This window comes from Heterodontus francisci, chromosome 42, assembly GCF_036365525.1.
Source record: "Heterodontus francisci isolate sHetFra1 chromosome 42, sHetFra1.hap1, whole genome shotgun sequence".
Taxonomy (NCBI): domain Eukaryota; kingdom Metazoa; phylum Chordata; class Chondrichthyes; order Heterodontiformes; family Heterodontidae; genus Heterodontus; species Heterodontus francisci.
The window spans coordinates 4,180,838-4,199,399 of NC_090412.1; the positions used below are offsets into that span (position 1 = coordinate 4,180,838).

Sequence of the window (18,562 nt, forward strand, 5' to 3'; positions counted from 1 at the left end):
CCCACACTACTGGTGGAGCCTCACAAAATTGGGGCTTTGATGGCAGGTTTTTTCTCTGTTTGGACTGCATGGCAAAGCATATTTTTGTTTCAACATCATTTATTTCTGGAAGGGTAGATGTTACTTTGTTTAAAAGTCTCAGTGCCTCTTACTGACTGCCAGATGCTGAATGTGAAAAGATTAGAAATTCCAAGCCGCACATTAATAATCTTTCCTTTCACCAAACTTCTCCAAAAATTCAACATACTTTAAATCCATTCAAATTTGATCATAAAATATGACAATGCATTGATTTTTTTAAAAATGGAGTTACCTTTTTAGTTGGGTCAATAATAAGAACAATCTTGCGTTTAACAGCACATTTAGCAATCTCAAGACCTCCCAAAGCACTTTTCAGCCAATTAAGTACTTTAGTTTAGTTTATTTTAGAGATACAGCACTGAAACAGGCCCTTCGGCCCACCGAGTCTGTGCCGACCATCAACCACCCATTTATACTAATCCTACCACATTCCATATTCCTACCACATCCCCACCTGTCCCTATATTTCCCTACCACCTACCTATACTAAGGGCAATTTATAATGGCCAATTTACCTACCAACCTGCAAGTCTTTTTTGGCTTGTGGGAGGAAACCGGAGCACCCGGAGAAAACCCACGCAGACACAGGGAGAACTTGCAAACTCCACACAGGCAGTACCCAGAATTGAACCCGGGTCCCTGGAGCTGTGAGGCTGCGGTGCTAACCACTGCGCCACTGTGCCGCCTTCTGGAAATACAGTCACTGTTATAATGTAGCAGCCAGTTTTCTCACATATCTCCCACAAATAGCAATATCATAATGACCAGAGAATCTGTTTTTGTCTTTTGTTGGTTGTAAGATAAATATTGGTCAAGACGCTGGGGATAACTCACCCGCTCTTTTTCAAAATGGCACCATGGGATATTTACATCTACCTGAGAGGACTGATGGAGCTTTGGTTTAATGTCTCATCTGAAAGATGGCACCTCTGACAGTATAGCACTCCCTCAGTACTACACTGGAGTGTCAGCCTAGATTTTGTGCTCGGTGGTTGGCATTTCAAAGGGCCATGGGATTGGGAGCTGGTGCAGACGTGATTTAAAAATTGCAGTCCCGGTGGTTGTCTCCGGAATCCGACGTCTCCTGGTTGGTCCGCAATTTTTAATGTGAGGGGGGGTGGGGGTTGGGGTGGAGTAGTTGGAGGAAATGGGGAAGCTGTTCACCTCCAATTAAGGGGCCATTAAGCACCTTTAGGAGCTCATTAAGGGGGCGGAGGGGTCCACACCACAATTTTCAAAGAGGAATTTGGAAAGCCTGCAGTCTGGTGCACAATAGTGCACAGCTGTCAGGCTCACAGCAGGCAGGGGGCTAGCTTTGTTGTTTGAAGAATTGTTTTCAGCCCATGGGGATCTTGTGCCAGGCCCAGCTCAGGACATTTGATTTTATTATGGAACCGCTGGCTCACCTGTTCATTCTGCTGGCCCTCTAAGGAGCTGCCTGATCTCCTTGTCAAGGCAGCAGCAGGCCATGTCATGGATGCCGCCTGCCTTTGCCGCTCACACTCTTCAGGCAGCTCCTGCCTCCTGCAGATCCTCAGCGTCACTAATTGGGCGCCAAGCTTGTCTCCTGCCCAATTAGGACATTAACAATCAAACACCGCGTTGTGTTGGCAACGCAGCTGAGGCACGGTGTCAGGACCCAGAAATCATCTGAGCTTCAGGTTCCCAATCCATTTTGAAAATCCAGCCCAGGTCTCTGGGGTGGGACTAAAACCCACAACCTTCAGACACAGAGGCGAGTGCTACCCACTGAGCCATGACTGATGTTTGCACTATTCAAACAAGTATTTACAGCACTGATTGAAGAATAAATTTATGAAACTCTTATTAAAGTTGTATCATCACTGTTTTTAACAACCAGCAACTTATTTTATGGTAACATGCAGTGCTTTGCAGCTTTGTGCCTGGTGTGGACTGCAAAGATTCCTGAATCAAATTAATAAGAGACAAGTGCTTTTGTCCAGTGCAGATAGAACAACAATGGTCAAAGAATGAGAAGTCGGTGACAATCAGGCACAAAAATAATTGGGTCCGCTGACATGTCTAAATTGGCTGATGATGACAAACTGCCGGACCTATGCCATTAACATCTATATTAGATTAACTGAACTACTTCATCAGATATCAACCTACAGTCACTCCAATCTGATCAGTTTAATACAATTGCAGTGTGCCAGAACACTGAACCTGTAGAAGTGCTACAGTGATGATTGATTCATTTTATTAGATTTTCTTTTTAAAGATGTCATTTAATTGTGGATTTATTCATTGAAATTAAATAATAATGGTGATGAGTTTCAAAAAGTCATCTGGTATAAAGGGACCTGTTGACTGCCGAAATGTGGATAATAAAAGTAATGGCCAAAACTCTCATCCTTTGTTGAGTCCATTAATTCAACACTCTGCTGCAATACTGTGATATAGTTTCAATAACATGCGTTGCCTTTAGTGATGGTTTGATGTGATGGATATTATGCTGTTCCATGATCAGTGGACTGGATGCTGGATGCTCTTGTTCTATATTTTGCTGTTTACTATTTTTAACCAGTGGCTAACCTGTTAATTGTAAGTGCACTAAGTGTGTCTGAACTTTACTGATAAGCTTCATCTGGCATTTTTTTAAATCAAAAGTAAATCACACATGCATTTCTTGGGAAATGTAAAGAATCATCTTGTACATCTATTACAATCCCAATAGGTCAATTACTCCTCTTTCTACACACACTCTACTTTGTTTTTTTGCAGTGTTATGACTGTGCACAAGGACAGAGAAGAACAACACAGAATGCTGGTAATGATCTACATTTTTGTTATTCACTATTAACAGCAAGATCACATTCCTTTGATAGATTTTCATTTTTGCTATTAACAGAAATCTTGCCCCATACTGCAGCCAAAATATCATCAGAGACAATCATAAATGGAACAGATAGCTATGTTATGATTTGAGAATGTAAGGGAGTCTAGTGAAAGAAGGCCATTCTGCCCATCAAGCCCATTCATCCAAAAAGGGCAAAAGGCCATTTAGCCCACTGAAGCACATGGGTAGGTCCTGTTTGAAGTAATCTGCTAAGATGTTAATTTGGTAAAGTGGAATTGATTTAATTTGGATACCAGCATTCAATTCCAAACTTCTGTACCATGAATTCCTTCCCAAGGTTGTCTCATAGACAAAACATGTTGCAGGAGACAAAATGGACCCAACAAAAATCAAGGTGATATATCCATTGGTATTTCAAACTACTTATCTAACGGAGAATGTGATTTTGTAGTATTGTTTAACAACTTTTAGCTGTGTCAGCCATGATTCAATTGGTAGCTCTCTTGCCTCTGAGTCACAAGGTTTTGGGTTCAAATCCCACTTCAGGACTTGAGAACACAAAAAAAATCAAGGCTGACTCTCCAGTGAAGTATTAAAGGAGTGCAGCACTGTCAGAGGTGCCATCTTTCAAATGAGATGTTAAACTAAGTCCTGTCTGTTAAACTCCAGAAAGCTTGTTATGGTAGGATAATGCTGGAGCCGATCCTAACTCAGTTTCACATTTATTGTACAGAGTCAAAGGATTCCAAACATGTAGCTCCTCACTCAAACCCTCCACCAGAGTCATTAAGTGTCTGCTTATAAATGCTCAAGACCCTCCACCTGCATGTAACCAAACAATTGATAGATAATCAACACTTTCTGCCCTCTCAGGTGGTTGTAAAGATCCCATGGCACTATTTTGAAGAAGAGTAGATGAGTTCTCTCAAGATGGATGTTAAATATCCATGACACAATTCAATAAGCAGTGAAGTTCTTCTGGTGTCCTGACCAATATTTACCCCTGAATCAACATCACTAAAACAGATTATCTGGTCATTATCAAATTGATATTTGTGGGAGCTAGCTGTGCACAAATTGGCTGCCAAGTTTCCTACATTACAACAATGACTACACTTCGTAAACATTAGCTGTAAGGTGGTTTGATACATCTGGTTCTCATAAAAAGCGCGATATAAATGCAGGACTTAATTGAAAGTTTGAGGTGAGAAACTATATAGCTCCTTCTTCTTTGGCCTCCTTGTCTCGAGAGACAATGGATACGCGCCTGGAGGTGGTCAGTGGTTTGTGAAGCAGCACCCGGAGTGGCTATAAAGGCCAATTCTAGAGTGACAAGCTCTTCCACAGGCACTGCAGATAAAATTGGTTGTTGGGGCTGTTACACAGTTGGCTCTCTCCTTGCACTTCTGCCTTTTTTCCTGCCAACTGCTAAGTCTCTTTGACTCGCCACACTTTAGCCCCGCCTTTATAGCTGTCCACAAGCTCTGGCGATCGCTGGCAACTGACTCCCACGACTTGTGATCAATGTCACAGGAATTCATGTCGCGTTTGCAGACGTCTTTAAAGCGGAGACATGTAGGCCGGTGGGTCTGATACCAGTGACGAGCCCGCTGTACAATGCGTCGAGGGGATCCTGCCATCTTCCATGCGGCTCACATGGCCAAGCCATCTCAAGCGCCACTGGCTCAGTAGTGTGTACAAGCTGGGGATGTTGGCCACCTCGAGGACTTACGCGTTGGAGATACGGTCCTGCCACCTGATGCCAAGGATTCTCCAGAGGCAGCGAAGATGGAATGAGTTGAGACGTTGCTCTTGGCTGACATACATTGTCCAGGCCTCGCTGCTGTAGAGCAGGGTACGGAGGACACAGGCTTGAAACACTCGGACTTTTGTGTTCCGTGTCAGTGTGCCATTTTCCCACAACCTCTTGGCCAGTCTGGACATAACAGCGGACGCCTTTCCCATGCGCTTGTTGATTTCTGCATTGAGAGACAGGTTACTGGTGATAGTTGAGCCTAGGTAGGTGAACTCTTGAACCACTTCCAGAGCGTGGTCGCCGATATTGATGGATGGAGCATTTCTGACGTCCTGTCCCATGATGTTCGTTATCTTGAGGCTGATGGTTAGGCCAAATTCATTGCAGGCAGCCGCAATCCTGTCGATGAGTCTCTGCAGACACTCTTGTGTGGGATGTTAATGCAGCATCATCAGCAAAGAGGAGTTCCCTGATGAGGACTTTCCGTACTTTGGTCTTTGCTCTTAGACGGGCAAGGTTGAACAACCTGCCATCCAATCTTGTGTGGAGGAAAATTCCTTCTTCTGAAGACTTCAATGCATGTGAGAGCAGCATGGAGAAGAAGATCCCAAACAGTGTAGGTGCGAGAACACAGCCCTGTTTCACACCACTCTGAATAGGAAAGGGGTCTGATGAGGCACCGCTATGCTGAATTGTGCCTTTCATATTGTCATGGAATGAGGTGATGATACTTAGTAGCACGAGGAAGTTGATCATATAAGATTATCACCACCTTATACATGAATGACATCTTGCCATTGTTTCCTTTCTTTCAGAGTAATTGAGTAATGTCCTTTAGGGAAGGAAATCTGCTGTCCTTACCTGGTCTGGCCTACATGTGACTCCAGACCCACAGCAATGTGGTTGACTCTACATGCCCTCTGAAATGGCCTAGCAAGACACTCAGTTGTCCCTAACCACTACAAAGTCAATAAAACAGAATGAAACCGGATAGACCACCCGGCATCGACCTAGGCACCGGAAACGACAACGGCAAAAACCCAGCCTTGTCGACGCTGCAAAGTCCTCCTTACTAACAGAAGGGAGCTTGTGCCAAAGTCAGGAGAGCTGTCCCACAGACTAGTCAAGCAGCAGCCTGACATAGTCATCTCACGAAATCATACCTTACAGACAATGTCCCAGACACTACCATCACCTCCCCGGGTATGTCCTGTCTCACCAGCAGGACAGACCCAGCAAAGGTGGCACAGTGGTAAACAGTTGGGAGGGAATTGCCCTGGGAGTTCTCAACATCGACTCCGAATCCAATGAAGTCTCATGGCATCAGGTCAAACATGGGCAAGGAAATGTCCTGATTACCACCGACTGCCCTCCCTCAGCTGATGAATCAGTACTCCTCCATGTTGATCACCACTTGGAGGAAGCACTGAGGGTGGTAAGGGCGCCGAATGTACTCTGGGTGGGGGAATTCAATGTCCATCACCATGAGTGGCTTGGTAGCACCACTGCTGACTGAGCTGGCCGTGTCCTAAAGGACATAGCTGCTAGACTGGGTCTGCGGCAGCTGGTGAGGGAACCAAGAGGGAAAAACATACTTGACCTCGTCCTCACCAACCTGTCTGCCGCAGCTGCATCTGTCCATGACAGGATTGGTAGGAGTGACCACCGCACAGTTCTTGTGGAGACATAGTCCCATCTTCACATTGAGGATACCCTCTATCGTGTCGTGTGGCACTATCACCGTGCTAAATAGGATAGATTTCAAACAGATCTAGCAATGCTGTGGGCCATCAGCAGCAGCAGAATTGTACTTAAGCACAATCTGTAACCTCATGGCCCGGCATATCCCCCACTCTACCATTACCATAAAGCCAGGAGACCAACCCTGGTTCAATGAAGAGTGCAGCAGGGCATGCCAGGAGCAGCACGAGGCATACCTCAAAATGAGGTGTCAACCTGCTGAAGCTACAACACAGGACTTGTGAGCCAAACTGCGTAAGCAGCATGCAATAGACAGAGCTAAGCGATCCCATAACCAACGGATCAGATCTATGCTCTGCAGTCCTGCCACATCCAGCTGTGAATGGTGGTGGACAATTAAACAACTAACTGGAGGAGTTGGCTCCACAAATATCCCCATCCTCAATGTTGGGGGAGCCCAGTACATCAGTGCGAAAGAAAAGGCAGAAGTATTTGCAACAATCTTCAGCCAGAAGTGCCGAGTTGATGATCCATCTCGGCCTCATCCCGAAGTCCCCAGCATCACAGATGCCAGACTTCAGCCAATTCGATTCAGTCCGCGTGATATCAAGAAACGACTGAAAGCACCGGATACTGCAAAGGCTGTGGGCCCTGACAATATTCCGGCAATAGTACTGACGACCTGTGCTCCAAAACTTGCTGTGACCCCTAACCAAGCTGTTCCAGTACAGCTACAACACTGGCATCTGCCCAGCAATGTGGAAAATTGCCCAGGTATGTCCTGTACACAAAAAGCAGGACAAGTCCAACCCGGCCAATTACCACCCCATCAGTCTACCCTCAATCATCAGTAAAGTGATGGAAGGTGTCATTGACAGTGCTATCAAACGGCACTTGCTTAGCACTAACCTGCTCAGTGACACTCAGTTTGGGTTCCGCCAGGGCCACTCAGCTCCTAACCTCATTACAGCCTTGGTTCAAACATGGACAAAAGAGATGAACACAAGAGATGAGGTGAGAGTGACTGCCCTTGACATCAAGGCAGCATTTGACCGCGTATGGCATCAAGGAGCCCGAGCAAAACTGAAGTCAATGGGAATCAGGGGGAAAACACTCCGCTGGTAGGCGTCTTACCTAGCACAAAGGAAGATGATTGTGGTTGTTGGAGGTCAATCATCTCAGCTGCAGGACATCACTGCAGGAGTTCCTCAGGGTAGTGTCCTAGGCTCAACCATCTTTAGCTGCTTCATCAGTGACCTTCCTTCAATTATAGTGGTCAGAAGTGGGGGTGTTCGCTGATGATTGCACAATGTTCAGCACCATTCGCGACTCTTCAGATACTGAAGCAGTCCATGTAGAAATGCAGAAAGACTTGGACAATAGCCAGGCTTGGGCTGATAAGTGGCAAGTAACATTCGCGCCACACAAGTGCCAGGCAATGACCATCTCCAACAAGAGAGAATCTAACCATCTCCCCTTGACATTCAACGGTATTACCATCGCTGAATCCCCCACTATCAACATCCTAGGGGCTACCATTGACCAGAAACTGAACTGGAGTAGCCATATAAATACCGTGGCTACAAGAGCAGGTCAGAGGCTGGGACTCCTGCGGCGAGTAACTCACCACCTGACTCCCCAAAGTCTGTCCACCATCTACAAGGCACAAGTCAGGAGTGTGATGGAATACTCTCCACTTACCTGGATGGGTGCAGTTCCAACAATACTCAAGAAGCTCGACACCATCCAGGACAAAGCAGCCCGCTTGATTGGCACACCATCCACAAACATTCACTCTCTCCACCACCGACGCATAGTGGCAGCAGTGTGTACATCTACAAGATGCACTGCAGCAACGCACCAAGGCTCCTTAGACAGCACCTTCCTAACCCCCGAACTCTACCAACTAGAAGGACAAGGGCAGCAAATGCATGGGAAGATCACCAACTGCAAGTTCCCCTCCAAGTCACACACCATCCTGACTTGGAACTATATTGCCGTTCCTTCACTGTCGCTGGGTCAAAATCCTGGAACTCCCTTCCATCAGCACTGTGGGTGTACCTACCCCACATGGACTGCAGCGGTTCAAGAAGGCAACTCACCACTACCTTCTCAAGGGCAATTAGGGATGGGCAATAAATGCTGGCCTAGCCGGCGACGCCCACATCCTATGAATGAATTTTTTAAAAAATGTTTTAAAAATAAAAAAATTGAAATAAATTCTAACACATCTTGGAGACAGTCTATTAACTGATCTAAATATTTATTGTTCCCCTACCATTTTCTATAAGCAAATTTATGAACTATCTGTGCACTATATTTTGTAGATAGTGATAGTTATTTTACTAGTGTAAAAATAATTTTTTTAAATTCTTTCATGGGATGTGGGCGTCGCAGGCCAGGCCAGCATTTATTGCCCATCCCTAATTGCCCTTGAACTGAGTGGCTTGCTAGGCCATTTCGAGGGCATGTAAGAGTCAACCACATTGCTGTGGATCTGGAGTCATGTGTAGGCCAGACCAGGTAAGGACAGCAGATTTCGTTCCCTAAAGGACATTAGTGAACCAGATGGGTTTTTACAACAATCAACAATGGTTTCATGGCCATCATTAGACTAGCTTCAAATTCCACCTTCTGCTGTGGTGGGATTCGAACCCATGTCCCCAGAGCAATACCTGGGTCTCTGGGTTACTAGTCAAGTGACAATACCACTACGCCACCGCCTCCAAAATTATTTTGGTGTTTTGAAAGAAGTGCATGTGTCCTGTATTCTGTATTGGTTGCCTCCATCCAACCAAGAGTACAAAATAAGCCCTGATCCGTTATGTAGCTCTTCATATGTAATTGGTTAAACATTTATGTGCTAAGTTTTACTTTAATAATAGAATCTTTGATAAAAAGCCAGCCACCTCATTCCCATTTCGTAGCAGTGGTTAAGAACTGAATGTATTAAATCTTAAGGTGAAAGTTTGAAAACACGCAGCTTGACTAAGATTAAAGATTTCATTTTCATCTTGAGTGGAGTATTTGAGCACATAGGGTAGAAATTTCATGAAGATCGTGGAAGCAGTTGAATTGATGCCTTGCCGATGAACTGGACTTGGATTTGGTGAAAACAGATCTCTCCACAATCACCAATTTTGTGTCAGTACTCAGTTGCACTGACCAGAATTTCTACCTATACCAGCATCGAGATCTGACAAGAGATTTGATACTGTCCTCTTGCACTGCTCTAAAGCAGATATTGATCTCTAATGGTACCTGGAGTCCAATGGAACCATCAGAGACACCAGTCATGGAGGTAGCTAAAGCACACAGTTTCTGAGCTATGCAAGGTGTTTGTTCTAAGCAGTGAGAAGTCACAGCCATACTGTGTCTCATCAGTGGATGCAAAGGAGATAGTTACCCTTGACTTTTACATTATTGATTCATTTCAAACTTCTGCAGGAGACATTACATCATTTAATCTGTGTGTACTTCATTCAGGTAACACCTGCATTTTTGAAAGAGCAGATCATTATACCACAGCAGAAACAGAAAATCAAAAAGAATTTGTGTCAATTCCAAAGGTCCAGTGTATCACTGATTAAACAAAAGTTTCACCGCAGGCATCTGCCCAGCATGAAATCATGTACAAAGCAGGGAAGGATTTCATTCTTTGAATGTAAAGTTTTTAATGTCTGAAATATTATCACAAATATGGTCATTGATGACCGATGATTAAAACATGACTCATTCATTTTGACTCTGTCTTCTTGGCACTGGAAGGTTTGAGTCTGGTTTGCTGTGAAAAAGAGCAGGATCCTGAGTATATATTCAAAGGTGCTATTCTGTATTTCTGCATCTTTTCTGTTGTGTTGACTGCTTAATCCCTCGGTTCTCTTTTGCTGAATTTTTTTTTTCTCACAGGAAACAGAGTTTATGGGCAGAAACCACTGACAATTGGATCAGTGCAAAATGAAAGCGAGAAATAGCAGACATGTTGGCTGGAATTTTGTGCTTACTGGTGGCTCCGGGGCCGATGCGCTCGAAGCGGATCAGGTCCCCAATCCGCGTCGCCTGGCCGCCGGCATCACGTGCTGATCACCTAATCAGCGGGCCCTCAGTGTAACTCCGAGAAGAAATGGCACACGCGGGTGGGAACTTCAGCATCATTGGGGGCGGGGCCACATACGCGGAAGGCTGATTGTAAGCCCTATATAAAGGAGTACTGAAGTTAAACAGAGCAGTGAGTTCTTCATTGGATGTCAAGGAAGATACAAGTGTCATAAGTTCTGGAGATTTCAAAGGCTCCATACCTTGAAACACAGAAAGACTGGGAGACAACAATATTGCTGTTAAAGGTGATGGAGGGCAGAAGCAATCGCGTTGCCCCCCGATTCTCTGACGATTCACTGCAGGTCCTCCTCCAGGCAGTTGAGGAGAGGAGAGACATTCCATTCAGTTCAGATGGGAGAAGGAGACCCTCCAAAGAGACCAAGAGGGCCTGGCTGGAGGTTGCAAAGGAGGTCAGCAGCTGAGGCATAGTGAGGTGCACATGGATGCAGTGCCGCAAGCGCCTCAATGACCTGCTTCTCTCAGCTCGGGTAAGGGGCATTCCTCATTCATCTAATCGTTTATGTGCCAAGGGAGGTTTTTTGTGTACTCATGATGCAATGTGGAAGCCCTGTATGATCAATGCTTGGCTGCTGCCTTGAAATGGGACGCATGTTGGGCAAGTCTGAGATGAACGCTGATGCTGTGGTGTTAAAGTTGCGCCCAGCACTGTCACAGCAGTGAAATGCAACATCAACCCTTTGGGTGGCAGCGTCATATGCCATTGACTATGTATAAAATAAGTATTTTTGTTTATTTAGGAAAAGAGGGCACACAATGCCCGGGAGAGGTCACGTGCTGGTGGCGGTGTGACCACCCAGGCATTCCTCACCAGAATGGAGGAGGATGCCTTAATTATAGCAGGGGAGGAAGGAGGATGCACAGTGGCAGATGGCAAGGCCGGTGTACCTGGCCATGAGAGTGAGTGTTCCAGAATGTGGTGTAACACTTCATTATTGGGGGGGGGGGGGGGGGGGGGTGAGGCTGCACTAATGTGCCAATGATTTGGTGAATGTCAAATGCACTGAATGTTGCTCTCAATTGTAACATCACCCAGATGTAACCATGCTGGAGGCACAAACTTGTGCTTAAGTCTGGATTGATGATGAAACTGATTGCAATGCTTTTCCCAACAGGTGAAACCCAGCATGTGCCAGGAAGTGTTTCCGTTGCCCGACCATCCACCTCTGAGGTGGAGGAGGGTGCCTCAGAGGGTGAACCGTCACATCATCGCAATGCACCAAGTACCACAGCAGATACTGACACTTCGGTTGGGATGACTGTGTCTGGGGAATCAATGTCACATACTAATATAAAAGCAAAATACTGCGGATGCTGGAAATCTGAAACAAAAACAAGAAATGCTGGATTCACTCAGCAGGTCTGGCAGCATCTGTAGAAAGAGAAGCAGAGTTAACGTTTCGGGTCAGTGACCCTTCTTCGGAACCCTTTGTCACATACTGCTGTGAGCACAGCACAGTTGCCGGGCCAGACACCAGAGGCAGAATCGGCCGATGCCTCACACACTCGGAGGAGAGTGGGATGCCAGACCAGTGCAGAGCCGCAAGTTGCTGACGTGCCTCTGAGATCATCCTTTCGTCAGGCGAAGTTGCAGATGCAGAATGCGGTCCATGGAAATCTGGCAGAGTTGCCTGAAACGTTGCGCGCTATAACTCATACTCTGGAGACATCCATCCAGAGTATGAGTTCAGCAAACTCACAGGCCTTTGAACATCTGGCTTCCTCCGTTGAAAGACTGGCGGCTGCAGTGGAGGGACCAGTTCTTCATGCAATTCGGGACCTCAGAGAGAGAATGGCCTCCCTGGACCAGAGCATCAGAGAGCATAATCTGATGCGACTACGCCAGGTTGAAGCCACTCATCGCTCTGATGCCACTATTGAAGACTATCCGAGCCTCATGAGGGCACAGGGGCAGCAGATCGCATATGGGAGCTCCTCTCACAGTGCCTCTGATGCATCCTGCAACTCCTTGCTCCCTCTGCCAGGGACATGTGAACTGCTAAATCCCGGGGTGATAGAGGGTGCTCATGATATTTGTCATGAGAACCCTGTGACGCCAGGGACCTCACGGCCATGAGTATGCAGAGGACGTCCGCTCAAGTCATCAAAAGCAGGGCGGCAACAAGATCAGTCACCTGATCTGCCACCTGCCTCTGGTAAGTCTGATGGCAAAGGATCATGCACACAAATGAGCATGCGTAAACGGATTAAGAAAACACTTTAATTTCACTACCGGTGCACTGGGTGACTTGAAATATATTTATTTGATTTGTTAATAATAGTTGATTAAATTGGAGATTTTAATATTGGACATGTCATTCCTGAAGTCAGATACTATACAGTCAGTCAACTCAAGTTGTCTCAAAAGTGAGGCCACACACTTGGGTCGCGTCCCTCATGATGTGAAGGATTGGTTCGTTGCATTGTCACACCCCCTAAAGGTTAGAGATTTTGCACTGTCAGATCCTCACAATGATTAATGTCATAAAGCAGTTTGAAAGTTGTGAAGATTTATATCATTTCAACTGAAACGCGTTCCTATTGGAGAATCCCTTGTTTCTCTAGCACTTAGAGCCAAGTTACATTCAGCTTCCTCTCCATGATCATCATTAGACTGATGCCCATCTTCTTCATCAGAAACGTCGTCATCATCTGATGACACATCACGTTGACATCAATCATCCTCTAGGGCATCTCCATGTTCAATCGCCAGGTTATGCAAGGCACAGCAGACGATGATGATTCTTGAAACCCTCGACGGTGCGTACTGCAGTGATCCACCAGAGTGGTCAAGACACCTAAATCTCATCTTTATCAGGCCTATAGTTTGCTCGATTGTCACTCTGGTGGCCGCATGTCTTTCATTGTATCGTTCCTCTGCATCACCCCTTGGGTTCCTCACTGGTATCATGAGCCATGTCTTCAGAGGATAACCCTGTCGCCAAGTATCCATCCCTCCATTCTGTGTGGAGGACTGAAAATTGCAGGCACCTGTGAGTTGTGGAGAATGAAAGAATCATGATAACTACCAGGGTAACGTGTACACACCAGCATGATTTGCTTCCGATGATCACAGACGAGCTGAACGTTCATTGAATGGAATCCCTTGTGGTTCATGAATGCCCCCGACTGTCCAGCTGGTGCTCTAAGGGTCACATGAGTACAGTCTATCATGCCCTGTATCATTGGGAAGCCCGATATAGTACTGAAGCCTCTGGCTCTCTCAGCCTGACTGGTGTTGTCCGTCTTGAACGTGATGAAATGGTCAGCACGTTGTAACAATGCATCAGTCACAACCTTTATGCAATCGTGCGCTGCTGATTGTGAGACACCGCACAAGTCTGCAGCTGAGGCTTGGAAGGTGCCAGACGCATAGAAGTTAAGAGTTATTGTAACCTTTAGAGTGACTGGCACTGGATAGCCACCGAGACAGTTTGATGCAACATCCAATGTCAGCATCTCACAAAGAGATGTGACAGTCTCCCGTGACAGCCGCAGTCTTCTTCTGCACTGGCGATCTGACAGCTGCAAAAGTGACAATTACCCTTGATTCTTACATTACTGATTCATTTCAAACTTCTGCAGGAGACATTACTACATTTACCTGTGTGCATTTCATTCAGGCAATACCTGAATTTTGTGTGAGCACAATCCAGTGAAACACATTGGTCTACACAGAGAGCAATCAATTGGACCACTGCATGCTGAAAGATTCAGGTACATCTAATGCTCTGGCGATTCACCAGATCACTCAAAATGTTTGCCATATATTTATGTCACATGATACTATAGTTGATAATGGCATCAGTGAACTCTAAAGAGATGATTTTAACCTCTCCCGCCAAACGTGAACAGGGGAGTTTGCACCAGGTTTCCTTTACGTTTTCACCCCACCATTGTTACTTGCCTATCTTCAGGCATGAAAAGGCTACCCGACCCCGAGGTGCAGGAGCCTAATTTAAATGGCATGTCGCCATCAGGGTGACCATATTATTTTAATTGTGCCCATCCGGTTTCTGGCCCAATAGTAAATGCTGGCAGCATCAAAAATCAAGGCCCAGGCAAGTTTTTTTTTAAATTAATAAAATGTAAAAGTTTCTCATGTGCCAGGAAGAGCAGGAGTGCTGGTCCCACTTACCTTGGGCCTTCCCTATCCTGGGCTTACCCTCCACCCAATCGTAGGCGCTGATTTTTCCCCCCCCCCCCATAATCCCTACTTGCCTTGCTGGGGTCCCTGGTGACAGCCTGACCTCCCACCATTTTGACTCCTGATCGTCAGTCATTCCCACTGGCTTTAGGTAGGAGTCAGAATAGGATGCAAATGGGGGCCGGGAATTAAAATCTCCCAGCCCTCACACTGTAAGATGCAGACAATTTGCCATCTACTATGACCCCTATACCCTCAATTCCTGCCCGAAGTTGCAATCAGCCCTGAAGTGATTATAGAGTCTAGCACTGATGTTACCAGCTACTGCGATAACTTGGTTAAAATAGCAACTAATTATAAGAACATTGCAGATTGTTGCCAGACATCTTTTTTAATCTAACCGGAGAGTTATGGCATAATGTATTCTTCTGCACAAAACTAATCTGTTCATTATAATTGGCGAAAGGCTAGTAACCATGTTGAGTGTTTTGTGTATTGGGACGATGTTTAACTATGGTTCTTTATGAGATTGCATATCTTGTTTGTGTTTGAGCCCTGAGGAAAGCAAGGTATTGGAAAGGATTGCTTTAGAGAATATAGTCTAGGATAAACGGTCATGGCTTCAATTTCTTCAAAGATTGGTGACTCCAGGATTGCACTGCCCTTGAATACTGCACTGTGGTGTTAGCATTGGCTGTGAAGTATAGCCCTCTGGTTCCAAACATTACAAATATTTATGCACAGCAGGATAGATGGGATTTACTTTCTACAAGGAAATATTCATTAATCAATTGCTCAGATGCTTCCTCTGTAATTTTTTTGGCTCAAACACATTCACCTTTAGTTTCATTTGGACTGGGTTATTAAAGCAGCCTTATACAGTCTACAGGGACATTACCTTTCCAGTTATGACATCGACATAAGCTATGAGCTTTTTTTTTCCAAAATATACTTTATTCATAAACATCTGTAAAAATTACATTGCCAGACAGTTTCCAAACAGCACCAAAAAATACAAACATTGCAAGGGAGATCAGTTTCCTTCAATACTGTCATGAGTTCCTTCCCAACCAGTCCTTTCCACAATTGTCATGTCAATTACAGTTTTACATTTACAGCAAATGAGAATATTAACGATAACTGATAAGCTTTTTTTTTTATTTCCAAAATATACTTTATTCATAAAAATCTGTAAAAATTACATTGCCAAACAGTTTCCAAACAGCACGAAAAAATACAAACATTGCAAAAGAGATCAGTTTCTTTCAATAATGTCATGAGTTTCTTCCCAACCCTTCCGTTTCACAATTGTCATGTCAATTACAGTTTTACATTTACAGCAATTGAGAATATTAACGATACAGTTCGAGGGGCTTCCCATGGTTCCAGCCCCTCAGTCCAGCTTGGTGGGGGAACCTTACACTGTGGTCTTTCCCCATTGAGCCTTTGCTGCGGCTGCCCCAAGCTTTAGTGCGTCCCTCAGCACGTAGTCCTGGACCTTGGAATGTGCCAGTCTGCAACATTCGGTGGTGGACAACTCTTTGCGCTGGAAGACCAGCAAGTTTCGGGCAGACCAAAGGGCGTCTTTCACCGAATTGATAGTCCTCCAGCAGCAGTTGATGTTTGTCTCGGTGTGCGTCCCTGGGAACAGCCCGTAGAGCACAGACTCCTGTGTCACAGAGCTGCTTGGGATGAACCTTGACAAAAACCACTGCATCTCTTTCCACACCTGCTTTGCAAAGGCACATTCCAGGAGGAGGTGGGCGACCGTCTCTTCCCCACCACAGCCAACGCGGGGGCACTGTGCGGAGGGGGCGAGACTTCGGGTGTGCATGAAGGATCTGACGGGGAGGGCCCTTCTCACCACCAGCCAAGCTACGTCTTGGTGCTTGTTTGAAAGTTCTGGTGATGAGGCATTCCGCCAAATGACTTTGACGGTCTGCTCGGGGAACCATCCGACAGGATCCACCGTTTCCTTTTCCTGTAGGGCCTTGAGGACATTCCGTGCAGACCACTGCCTGATGGACCGGTGGTCAAAGGTGTTTTTCCGCAGAAACTGCTCCACGAAGGATAGGTGGTACGGCGCCGCCCAACTGCATGGTGCGTTCCGCGGCAATGTGACCAGGCCCATCCTTCGCAACACCGGGGACAGATAGAACCTCAGCACGTAGTGACACTTGGAGTTTGCGTACTGGGGATCTACACATAGCTTGATGCAGCCGCACACGAAGGTGGTCATCAGGATGAGGGCCACGTTGGGTACATTTTTCCCGCCCATGTCCAGAGATTTGAACATCGTGTCCCTCCGGACCCGGTCCATTTTAGATCCCCAGACGAAGCGGAAAATGGCTCGGGTGACTGCCACGGCGCAGGAGTGGGGTATGGGCCAGACCTGCGCCACGTAGAGCAACAACGTGAGCGCCTCGCACCTGATGACCAGGTTCTTACCCACAATGGAGAGAGATCGCTGCCCCCACATGCCCAACTTTTGTCGTACCTTGGCTACTCGCTCCTCCCATGTTTTGGTGCACGCCCCGGCACTTCCGAACCATATCCCAGCACCTTCAGGTAATCTGACCTGACGGTGAAGGGGACAAAGGATCGGTCAGCCCAGTTCCCAAAGAACATGGCCTCGCTCTTGCCGTGGTTAACTTTGGCTCCCGAGGCCAGTTCGAACTGGTCGCAGATGCTCATCAGTCTGCGCACGGACAGCGGATCCGAGCAGAAGACGGCGACGTCATCCATGTACAGGGAGGTTTTGACCTGAGTGCCTCCGCTGCCTGGGATTGTCACCCCTCTTATGCTCGCATCCTTCCTAATAGACTCAGCAAAGGGTTCAATACAGCAAACAAACAAGACCGGGGACAGAGGACAGCCCTGTCTGACTCCAGATTTGATCGGGAAACTTTCAGATTCCCACCCGTTGATTGACACTGCGCTACTGATGTTTGTGTAGAGCAGTTGGATCCAATTGCAGATTCCCTCCCCAAACCCCATTTTGGAAAGCACGTCCATCATGTAGGTGTGCGATATCCTGTCAAAAGCCTTCTCCTGGTCCAGACTGATGAGGCAGGTGTCCACCCTCCTGTCCCGTACGTAGGCGATCGTATCCCTGAGTAGCGCGAGACTATCAGAGATCTTCCTGCCGGGTACAGTACAGGTCTGATCGGGGTGAATCACCAACTCCAGAGCAGACTTGACTCGACTGGCTATGACTTTGGACAGAATCTTGTAATCAACATTAAGCAGTGAGATGGGCCGCCAATTTCTGATTTCTGCCCTCTCCCCCTTCTGCTTGTAAATGAGGGTGATGATGCCTTTTCTCATGGTCTCTGACATGCTGCCGGCCAGGAGCATACTCTCGTATACTTCCAGCAGGTCCGGGCCGACCCAGTTCCACAGGGCCGAGTACAACTCGACCGGTAAGCCGTCGCTCCCGGGGGTTTTACTCGTCTCGAAAGACTCGACGGCCTGTGTCAGCTCGTCCAGAATTAGCGGCTTGTCCAGTCTCTCCCTCCTGCTGTCATCTAGGACCTCTGTGATAGATGACAGGAAGGACTGGGAGGCTCTGCTGTCTGTGGGCTTCGCGTCATACAGCCCAGCATAAAAGGATTTGCTGATCCTTAGTATGTCGGACTGCGAAGACGTTACCGAGCCATCTTCTTCCTTCAGGCTGCTGATAACAGAGCTCTCTCTGTGTACCTTTTGGAAGAAGTAACGCGAGCACGTCTCATCCTGCTCGATGGAGCGGACTCTGGACCGGAAGATGATCTTGGAGGCCTCCTTGGCAAAGAGCGAGGCCTGCTGGCTCTTCACCTCTTGGAGGTCCTCCTTGACCTCGACCCCCATTGACTGCAACCGGAGTAGATTTTGCATAATATTCTGGAGTCGGGACAGTTCCCTCTGTCTCTCTCTCGCCTTCTGAACACCTTTGTGGATG

General features: G+C 46.6%; 1 long non-coding RNA gene across 3 annotated transcripts in view; it reads left to right on the forward strand.

Moving 5' to 3' along the window:
• LOC137355396 (uncharacterized) overlaps positions 1 to 18,562 on the forward strand; it is a 204,106-nt gene that overhangs the window by 92,050 nt on the left and 93,494 nt on the right. For all 3 annotated transcript variants that reach the window (XR_010970920.1, XR_010970919.1, XR_010970918.1), the window contains one exon: positions 2,827 to 2,872. This is a non-coding gene — a long non-coding RNA (uncharacterized lncRNA). The remainder of the gene's footprint in view (positions 1 to 2,826; positions 2,873 to 18,562) is intronic.